Genomic DNA, 10133 nt, shown 5'->3' with positions numbered 1-10133 from the left:
TTTATTTATTTACATTAATATGTTTTTACACTTCCTGTTGCTACAAGCAATTTTGTCTAGGAAGGACGCAGCCCGAACAGTACACAGCTTGACTATTACAGACGAACCCAACTATCTGCGCGACATATAGCTGAATGTAATATAGAAATTTATTTACATATAGACCTTTCTTCATTCAAGAACATAAATGATTCTCTAGAAATTATTCAAATGCCATAATCAGTTTTCATTTAAAATTTCAGGTAGAGCGATCTACCAGAAATCCAACTCCTTGGCCGAAGCGCAGGACAATAGTAAGTCAAGTGCACTGTTTATTTTGATTTTACGCTTCCAGAAATACTGTTGCTGGTAAACTCGTCCCTCTCCAGTCCCTCCGTTTTGTTAGTTAGGTACAAAATATGACCATTTGAGTACGTATATAGATTTATATTTTTGTAAATTTTATAGCCGTAAATTGATATGAATCATGTACCGTTATACGCAAGATGATAATTATTTTATGAATTTTTATATAGTTATGTAATTAGTGTATAAATATTATCATATTATAGGTAATGAGAATTTATATTATGCAACAGAATATGTTGGACAGAGTCAGTTTGATAAAGGAAATATTTTTTGCTGAAGTGATTTTGGAATGTTGAGCAGGAGAGAAGATTAAAAATGTTAATGTTTTCGCTCAACAAACATATGATCAAACAACATTCTCTACTTTCCGTCTTTATAAGATGTCCCATAGGCCTAATAATCGTCATCATCATCATCTGCCACCATTCTGAAGAAAGTTATCCATTCGTATGTTAAATAGCTATTTGTCCATTCTTCGAAATTACTGTTCGTTAGCAAACAACTTTTCATTCGTGATATTTTCAGTCTCTGCTGGAATCATTCGCCGAGATTTTAATAATTGGCTCAAATTCAATAAAATGTTAAGCATACTTTTCCATATTTGCATATTTACTTCAATACGTTATATAATAATAATGTGATGTGCTGGGAACAAAAAGGATCAGACTGGTAGAGACTACTTCAGTGTAAATCTGGAATGTTCAGCTCTTAAAGAAATATTCAACTTAATAGAATTCAGTGATACGAACCAGACCATGGGGATTCATTTATAATATGAAGAGGAATAAAAAGACGTGCAACAAATGTCTATGGCTGAGCACCAGACTGTTCTAAGTCCAACTTTTTATAAGAGAGAAATCTGTGTTTTATTGTGTTCCAGTTCTTGTCTGCATATATGAATCGAACAAAATTGTAAATATTCCTCTCCATAAGGTTGCTATGAAGCTATTCCAAATTGTTTCGTGAAGCTTTGAATGTCAGGAGCTCAAAAGAGCTCTCCTGAATAAAAAATGCGGTAAATGGACTTGGAACAATCTGGTTCTGGGCCATCGATAGACAAATTTTAAATACAATTATTACTAATAGCTTCTTCTTATTTCATAGGTGCGAGACAGTTGAGACGCATGCCAAGAAACGTAGCTGTGAAACATTATGTATGTATTGGGTGTCTCCATTTTAACAAATTTACTTAATTCTTTATAATTTATTACCACAGATATTCCTCATTCCCTTCAGTTACAATTTGTCATTTGAACATAGTTTAATAAATTGAACTTTTGTTTTTGAAGAGGTATGTGACAGACATAAAAATATATCCCAAAACACACACACACATGCACACACGTACAAGGACATCTTTATTGAACATGAATTTACATTTAAATATAACATCATAAATACAGTATAATATGTTAGAAGTAAATAATTATTAAAGCTGGGTATTTTGTGTGGTAAGACTGATATGTTCCTTAAATATATATAAATGCTTGTTATGAAAAACTAATTGATTTAAAGTACTCTCTTAAGTTATATTTATGCATATTTTACCATCTCTATGTGATAGAGCATATTTGAGTAATTTGATGGTCATATTAAACATATTTCCACTCTTTCAAGAAGTAAAGAACATTTCTCACACAATTTCCTTCTTCCATGTTGATTTGAGATGTTAAATTTCTCAGAATTACATACCGCATTTTGTTTGCTCGAAAATGGTAAAATGTACCTTCTTCCCCTATTTCGTTTAAATTCACAATATGGACTTTACCCTTACGTACCAGTGAACACATATTTGTGTAGGCCTATTGTTTCGCGACGAGCAGGTAGCTACTGGAGCCTGTATTTATAATCTGAGTACCGGACTGCAGACAAGGGTCTCATTGAATTATTGAATCTTGTTGAATTCGGAAGTGTGTGTAATATAGTTCAGGAAAAGTGCCAAAAGCGAAGCAAAGTATTCAAATAAAATTAAAACAGTTATGGTCGGTTTCACCAAGCTTCTTTAAATCAGCACCAACGACTTGTCAACAAATGGATCGTTTAATTTTAACGGAATCTTTAAAAGTTGACTGTTTCACCAAGCCTCGTATCTTTAAAATTAACAGGCGTTTACTAACGAGGGGATTTTGTACTTACATCTTGCATGTTTTGTTTTTCATACGACCATGGCTTCGAAATCGCGAATTTCATTGGTTACATATGATCATGGCTGACTTTGTTTGGCATGAGGAAACAATCATAGGCAAACGGGTAAGAGGCTGTAATTTTAGGAACATCTTCCTAAATACAGTATGTTGTCATACCGCAATTAAAAAAAATAAAAGACAGCTGCTTCCAAATGTAAAATAATAGGAATGTAGAGCAGTTAAATTGTAGCTGCTAAAGGAAATCTGAGAAAATTTAGCGGACTGTAAGGTCGACAGCTTAAAAATTGATGCAACAATTAATTATATAGAAAGCATTCTAAGCAGTTATATTAGGCCTAAATTTATGACGGGAAATCGCCTCTTCCATAAATTGCATACTACTTTTCCACTGTATTTCATGTAGATTTATTAGTACCCTGTAACAATTTTGCCATGCTAGTGTGGCAGGATTCAGGAGAGGTGTCATTAAATTGGATTTTAAGGGGTATCCATTGTCTCCTAAAAGAAAATCTCTTTGCACCCTTTTCATTTAAAAGGCATCCTCCTTTGGAATGTTGTGCTATCCGTGTAGACCGTAACATTATCTTAAACCGAGAAGAATCTGTGGAGAGGCGTTAAGTGGGCGATTCCTAACTGTCGTATTCTAACCTATTACAATTTCAATAAACTAGCGCTGAGGTAGTTCTGAGGTAGAAGTGAAAATCGTTGAACTTATAAGGGATTTTTTTGTGGTAATGCAGTTGATCGTATATGCAAGGCATAACAAAAACCTAAACTAATCAAACTAACCTGTCACAGATTCGTATGTGCAAGGAGTATAAGGAAGTACGAAGGAAACTACCTCAGCGCTAGTTTAGCCACAATTTTTCTATGCGGAGCGTTACATAGGCCTATGAAATTGTTTGAATATTGAAGTAAAAATAGGATCTTCTATTGCAGAATCTTTTGGCTATATTACTGCCAGGATATACGATTGGAACATGTACACAATCTATGTTGTCTATGACAACATAAAATTTAGCTATAAGCTTATTAGGCCTATAGAAATAATGACTATTGTAATGTTGATAGTACGTCTGATAATGTATTCACATATCTAGACAATACAGCTTTTGATACCCCGTTCATATCATCAATTACTATTTCAAAACTTCCCGCAACGTTATTTTAAAACGAGAAGAATCTGTTGAAGAGGCGTTAAGTGGGTGATTTCTATCTGTCGTATTCTAACCTACACAATATATCGGTATTCAGTTTCTTGTAGAATCATTCTTACTACTTATTTCCTTAATGTGTAGCTTTCGTGGAATTCTTTATCACTTAAATCTCCAAAATGATTATTCCGAGTGTTATTACAACATATAAGTTCGTCGTTATGTTGAAGTTCTACGTAAATAAAGAACTTCATCATCGAATAATTACGTCCGCCATGTTGTTGACTTTTTAACGCATCGTTACTGTTTTAACGCGACGAATAGGTCCTAATAAATTAACGATGAATTTAAAGATGCGTTAGCAATAATGATACTTGGTGAAACACAAAAACTGACTAACGTGTCATTAAATTATTTAACGAGACGTTATAATGATAACGAAGGTTGATGAAACCGGCCATTAGTGTCTCGATATGGTGAGAAAGTGTTTCGAGTGATGGGAATGTACTATATTGTAAACTGAGCGACGTAGAAGAAAAAGTTGAACGTTTGAGCAGTATGTGAGAACAGAAAAAAACACAAACGTGATGTGCAACAAATTGAAAATGGAAAAACACATGCTCCTAGGGGAATTCCACCAATATTTTTCACCATTCTGTGAAGAACTTTGTACAGCCTTTCTTTGTGCTGACATTCCCCTAAGTAAACTGAATAATCCGAAACTACGTGAAATCTTAGAAAATCATACAGGCAAATCTCTTCCCGTTTCTTCCACGATAAGAAAGAACTTCCACGATAAGGCCGAGTTTTGGTTGTGGGGTTACCTTAAAGAATGAGTTTTTCTGACACTACTGCAACTGAAAAATGCCATCTCGAAAGAAATTTCCATTATTCCAAGGCATTATCTGCAAAATGCTGTGCATGGTGTCGCAGACAGAATGCTGTACGTTGAACAAGAGAACGGCGCACATCTTCGAAATGTTTTGTAAACCCTGTTGTTTGTCCAACATTGTGATGTTTTTGTTTCTTTCCGTATCTCAAATATTATAATATTTATAACGGTTTAATTTTTTAATTGACTTTTTAAATACCCTATATATTATGCTGCCAGAATAATTGTCTGAAATATACTAGATGAATAATCAGTTTTAAATAATTTCAGAAACTCAACTAGTATTTACTTGCACTCTTTACGAGAGAAAACATATATTCCATCAGAATTTACAACTGCAATTACAGGAAGTTTCAAATGTAATGATCAATAATTTACACACAAAAAGCACAAACTAATAAAAGTAAAAAAACTTCCAATACACCTTCGTTCTCAAATTAACTGTTGTCGACATACTGAACATTTTCTGTTGAGATTCCTCGCTGACTAAGAACAGACGTGCAGACATCCTCAACTGAATTCTATCTAGAACAGGTGTTCAAAATGCTGTTCATGCATCTGAACACAACGTTCTGTAGTGAGCTACGAATCCTCTGGGGCAGTCCTGGATCGTTCCTTCTTAACTGAAAGACACGTTCAATTCGAAACAGCGATTCCTGAAGTTTATTGAACTCAGTAGCGTAAACCAAAAATTTTACATTATTCCAAACACATAAATCAATCGGAATTAAATCCGGTGTTGTAGGACCCCCACGGTACTGTTCCACCTCTGCCTAAGGGTTAATTTTCGATCAATGTTTATTGGAGATTTTTGTTTTGTAGTCCTCAATGTTTAAATTATTGACCATTACTTTCGAAACATCTGTGCATTAAATTTAGAGTATTTGTTGAAAAATGGAATACTAATTTATTTATTTATTAATTGTGTTTCAGGTAAAGAAAATTTTCTCGTAAAAGAAGAAATTCTTCAATTTAACCTTGTGTATTTAATCAAGATTACCATATGTAATTTTCAAATTTTAAAGTTACCTTCAATAAAACTGTTAAATGATTAGCTGGCCTTCGTTTTATACTTGGGGAATATCTCTAGGTGAAGTGGGTTTCTAACCCAAAATAGATCGCAAGTCGGGGTTAGCAGGCACACGTTCTGTCGCCTGAGCGATCCCGGAGACCTCTGATTTCCTTATTAAGAGTCTTTTTTCGCCTACAGGTTTTATTTTAAAATTACGACTATACTGATAATAATAGATGAGATGTTTGAAGAAGGTGTAGGAATTTCGAAGTAATGTAACAAGATCCGAAAAACATTATTGATTAACCGTAAGTCCCAAGTGACATGACAACGTAGACATGAAATATAAAGAGAGCACGAAGAGAAGGCGCCTTCTGTTCCGACGATAACAACGTTGTCTGTAATGTAAGCACAAGAACTACGCAAGAATCATCTGTGTAGTGGAAATGGGGAGTGAGCGCTTTCTGTCCAGAAGTGAAGGCTAGCAAAACAACCATATAAATTATTTTGTTACAATCAAATGAATATATTAACCGATCAATTTTCATAAATATTTAAAAGGTGTAAAACTACGAAACAAATGAGAAAATCCTATAAAATATATGAAGATATTTCAAAACATTATGACATAAACTTTTTATTTCCATTTATTTACATTGGGCAGACCCCATTTAATTCTTCTTTGTAATTTACAATTTGAAATTTCATATTTCTACTCAATTCAGTAATTACCAAGCGAAACGTGTCCGGATAAGGGATAGGATATGAAGGTTGATTATAATGATACCAAATACCGTCCCTGAAAGTCTGTAAGATATTCACAGAATTACCCTGAAGGAATAAGGAAACTGGCTCCATTTCATAATTTATAAAAATAATTCTAATTATATTATGTTACGTGACTAGAATAAAGTACGAAATGGAAATGCAAAAATTTTTAATTTATCCTTTGAAAAGGTAGAAAATTTCAAAACCTTGTAGCAACAGCAACAAATGTAAATGATACTTGAGGGGATATTAAACGCAGAATAAATATGGGAAATGCATGCTGTTATTCGGTTGAGATGCTGATTTGTCATCTAGTCTGCGACTAATTTCTTCTTCCAAAACTGAATTTACCGTGGAAAGAAAGACTCTTTGACGAAGTTGAAGATATCCAAAGGACTGCGACGTCGATTCTTCGAGACATGCAAAAAAAATTTCAGAGATCGTTTCAGCTGTTGCTCGATCGCGCCACTTGTATCGATTCAGAAGGAATGTAATTTGAATGAAATAAATGTACTACACAATTGTTTTGTTTCTATTTTGTACGATGAAATGAGTCCATTATTTAATTGTCGGACTGTGTATACATCAATACGTTTGAGATGGGCAGCACTTATTGCAGGTAAGAGTAAATCCAGAAGTGCACGTATACTGTTTTCGCTGTAACAAAAATCCTAATGTAAACATAAGCACGTTGCTGTCATACCCGTGATTGGCTCCCAGTCGAAACACTCACATGACGCAGGAAAAAAATAGTTCGTATTTGGAAACCACAATCTTGTATTATTTGAAAATAAAAAAATGAATTCTAGTTGTTAAATACGATGAAACATTTAACTATGTAAAACGCTATGTAAAAGAAAAGCTACTTTTATATTTCGTTATGTACTATGAACGCGGATGTATACCAACAGTAATACCGAGGTAGTCAGTTCTTGTAACAAGCTGGCGTCACTTCAGCTCGTAGTTGTTCACGTAAGCACGTGGTACTGAAGTATGGCTTTTGCATCCTCAACTGTCCTTTGTGAAGACATAAGACTTAAAAATAATTTAATTACAGTAATTATAATGTAAATGTTTCCTAAACAAACGAGTAGTGAGGTTAGGCCTACTTGACAAGTAACGGGAAATGTTTAACATGACACAGAATGTACAATAGTAGGCGGGAACACGTACTGAGAATCTATGGCGCCAAAAAGCGGCCAATGAAGTCTCACTTCAGTCACGTGCTATTGTTTACATTAGGATTTTTCTTACAGCGAAAAGATTATAGAGCAGACGTGCCTAACCGGGGCTACTAAAACCTTCAAACGTGGTGCGAAAGTGACGTAGAGTAACTTTTATGCGTGTGTCTGCATGATAGACCTATTCTTTTACATCTTGTTTGAAGGCTAGATCTGCCACGGCTGGGCAGGCCTGATTTAGAGTGTTAGTTGAAAGAACTGAAGGAAAAAGATCTTCGGGAAGGCCGATACGTAGATAGGAAGATAATAAAATGGATTTGAGGGAGTTGGGAAATGATGCTAGGGACTGGATTAATCTTGCTCAGAATAGGCATCGACGGCGGGTTTATGTTGATGTGGCAATGAAACTCCGGATTCTCTGAAAGCCAATTGTAAGTAAATAATCTCAATAATATTACCGAAAACATTTCACAAGGCACTTCAATCAGTCGTACCTCAGACTGTATTTCCAAGCTAACAAACATGATATTAATGTCCAACTCGAACTAAGAAGAAATGACTACAATAAACATAATATACGTTGCTGTAACGTAAGAAGTAAATTGGGTAAAGGTTGAGGTCGTAATGGAGTATTAAGAAGCACTATCTAGAGTAAAGTTTGCAATCACAAGTAATATGGATGACCTGTACACAGATAAGTAATAATTATGTGAAATTGGCGCCAGTGAAGTATAATTATCACAGTTGTAAACGTCCTTTAGAAATGTGATAACATATCTTGCCAAATACAAATGTGCTATCTATACTGATATTGTTTATATTTATTTAATTAAACAAATTAAAAAAATAGACTTTTTCTGTTTAGAAGAAACGTTCCTACGGAGGTCGGTCCCAGGTAATAATGTTCCATCGGCTTATAATGATCTTAATGCAGAGTGCCTGTACCAAGAAAGCTAAGCGGAAAGTGGAAGAGTGTGATAGCTCTGCGTAGGGGAGCGTGCACGGACTTGTCCGTACGCCGGCGTACGACCACTCGCCCCTTGCTAACAGAATTAGGTAGGATACAAGTGGAATATTGTCTTGTCTTGACATCCTGAGGGCAACTAGAAGAGTAAATGTTGACGTGAAATAAATGTCATATGGTGTCTGAACAATGATTGATTGATTTGACTTTAAGGACACTCTGTAAACTATAGTATGCAAAAACTTGGAATCTGGAAAGAAGGTGCTGTAGAGTGTGAAATTTGGATAAGAAAAATATAATATTGTAACTTTTATTTAACAAAAATGTGGTTTTTATATCTGACTATAATCACACACCCGTCAACAATGGGTATTCCACTTCATACAGCAACACATTAGTCGTTCTTGCACTCCAGAGAACGACAATGACAACTCACGTGAATTACTGAGAAGAACAACGATGTACCCCTAATCTCAACTAATTTTCACAAAGCACTATGTACAAAACAAAACTGTCAGTCCTCAGTTCACAGTTCGTTCGCCTTGGCTAGTTCTTCTAGCTCACTCACTCAGGTTCACTGCACTTCGAACCCAAGACTTCCAGAGACAGTTCACTGCACTACGAACCCAAGACTTCCGGACGCGTTTCCTTCGCCTGGACGCTGCCAGAGTTACTCAAGTTCACTGCACCTCGAACTCAGATCCACTGGATACGTCTCCGCTAACTAGCTCGCTCGCAGTTGACTGGCTAAACTAAACTAAACTGACACACTTGAAGGCTGCTCGCGCTTTATTTATTAAATCACACATTCTCGAATCTTCGGTTCGCGTGGCTTTGCGAAACTTCCAGGTGTTCCCCCCTGCTCCTTCTGATCCGCGTCACGCCGCACCTTCCCTCGCACTAGATGCGCGCGCAACTTCCCCGACGCGACCAGGTTTTCCAACATGGCGCCACAATATTCTGCAAATAATGTTTTCCTTTTAAATTACATTTAAAAGGTTTCCTTATTCTTGTAATTATTGATAGGCCTCTAGCCTCTTGGATCCAAATTATGGCACCTGCCATCTTTTCTGTGTTCTTTCTTTATCTGTGGGAAATCCATTGCGAACAGCGTAAAATATCCTGTCGGTCGACATTCTTGTTGTGAAGATTCCATTCCTTTCCTCTTTTCATTACCCATCGTACAATATCTTGCATGTCACATGTCTGTATAATATTCTTACTTCGTATTCTATCTAGCCTTGATTTTTCTGCTGTTCTTCTTAGTTTTCAGAAGTTGTTTTGTTTTTGTTGCGTCTGATCTTGTTTCAGCAGTATAAGTAAGGATGGCTTGAGTACAGTTATATAAATCACGGTTTTAATTTCAGTCTTTATATAATAATTATTTCATATTATATTATTTAAATGTCCAGAAATTATGAATACATAACTAGAATCTAGTCTGACTTCCTTTTCCATTTTTCTACTAAAATCAATCTCATTTACATGTTTAATTATGGTCTACTTTTCTTTTATTTTATTGAAACCATTTTTATTTTGTCAATAATGATAGCCTGTAAAGGCATTAAGTTGTTTTTCAATAAAACTAAAAGAACACTACCAAATAGCCAAATAGTACAGTGAGTCCGAGCAAAAGTTCTGATGTTTCTGTCAGTCGAAATTACTTG

At 35.2% G+C, this 10133-nt stretch overlaps 1 long non-coding RNA gene across 1 annotated transcript; it reads left to right on the top strand.

Annotated features, from left to right (window-relative positions):
- The first annotated feature begins 237 nt into the window (after window positions 1-237).
- Window positions 238-5595, top strand: LOC138711559 (uncharacterized). The gene is made up of 3 exons (XR_011335382.1): window positions 238-293; window positions 1453-1502; window positions 5475-5595. It is a non-coding gene; the product is annotated as an uncharacterized lncRNA (long non-coding RNA).
- The last annotated feature ends 4538 nt before the right edge of the window (window positions 5596-10133 follow it).

Source organism: Periplaneta americana, chromosome 13, assembly GCF_040183065.1.
Source record: "Periplaneta americana isolate PAMFEO1 chromosome 13, P.americana_PAMFEO1_priV1, whole genome shotgun sequence".
Classification (NCBI taxonomy): Eukaryota; Metazoa; Arthropoda; class Insecta; order Blattodea; family Blattidae; genus Periplaneta; species Periplaneta americana.
Note: the sequence above shows the minus strand (reverse complement) of the source record. Positions and strands in the feature narration are given on the sequence as shown.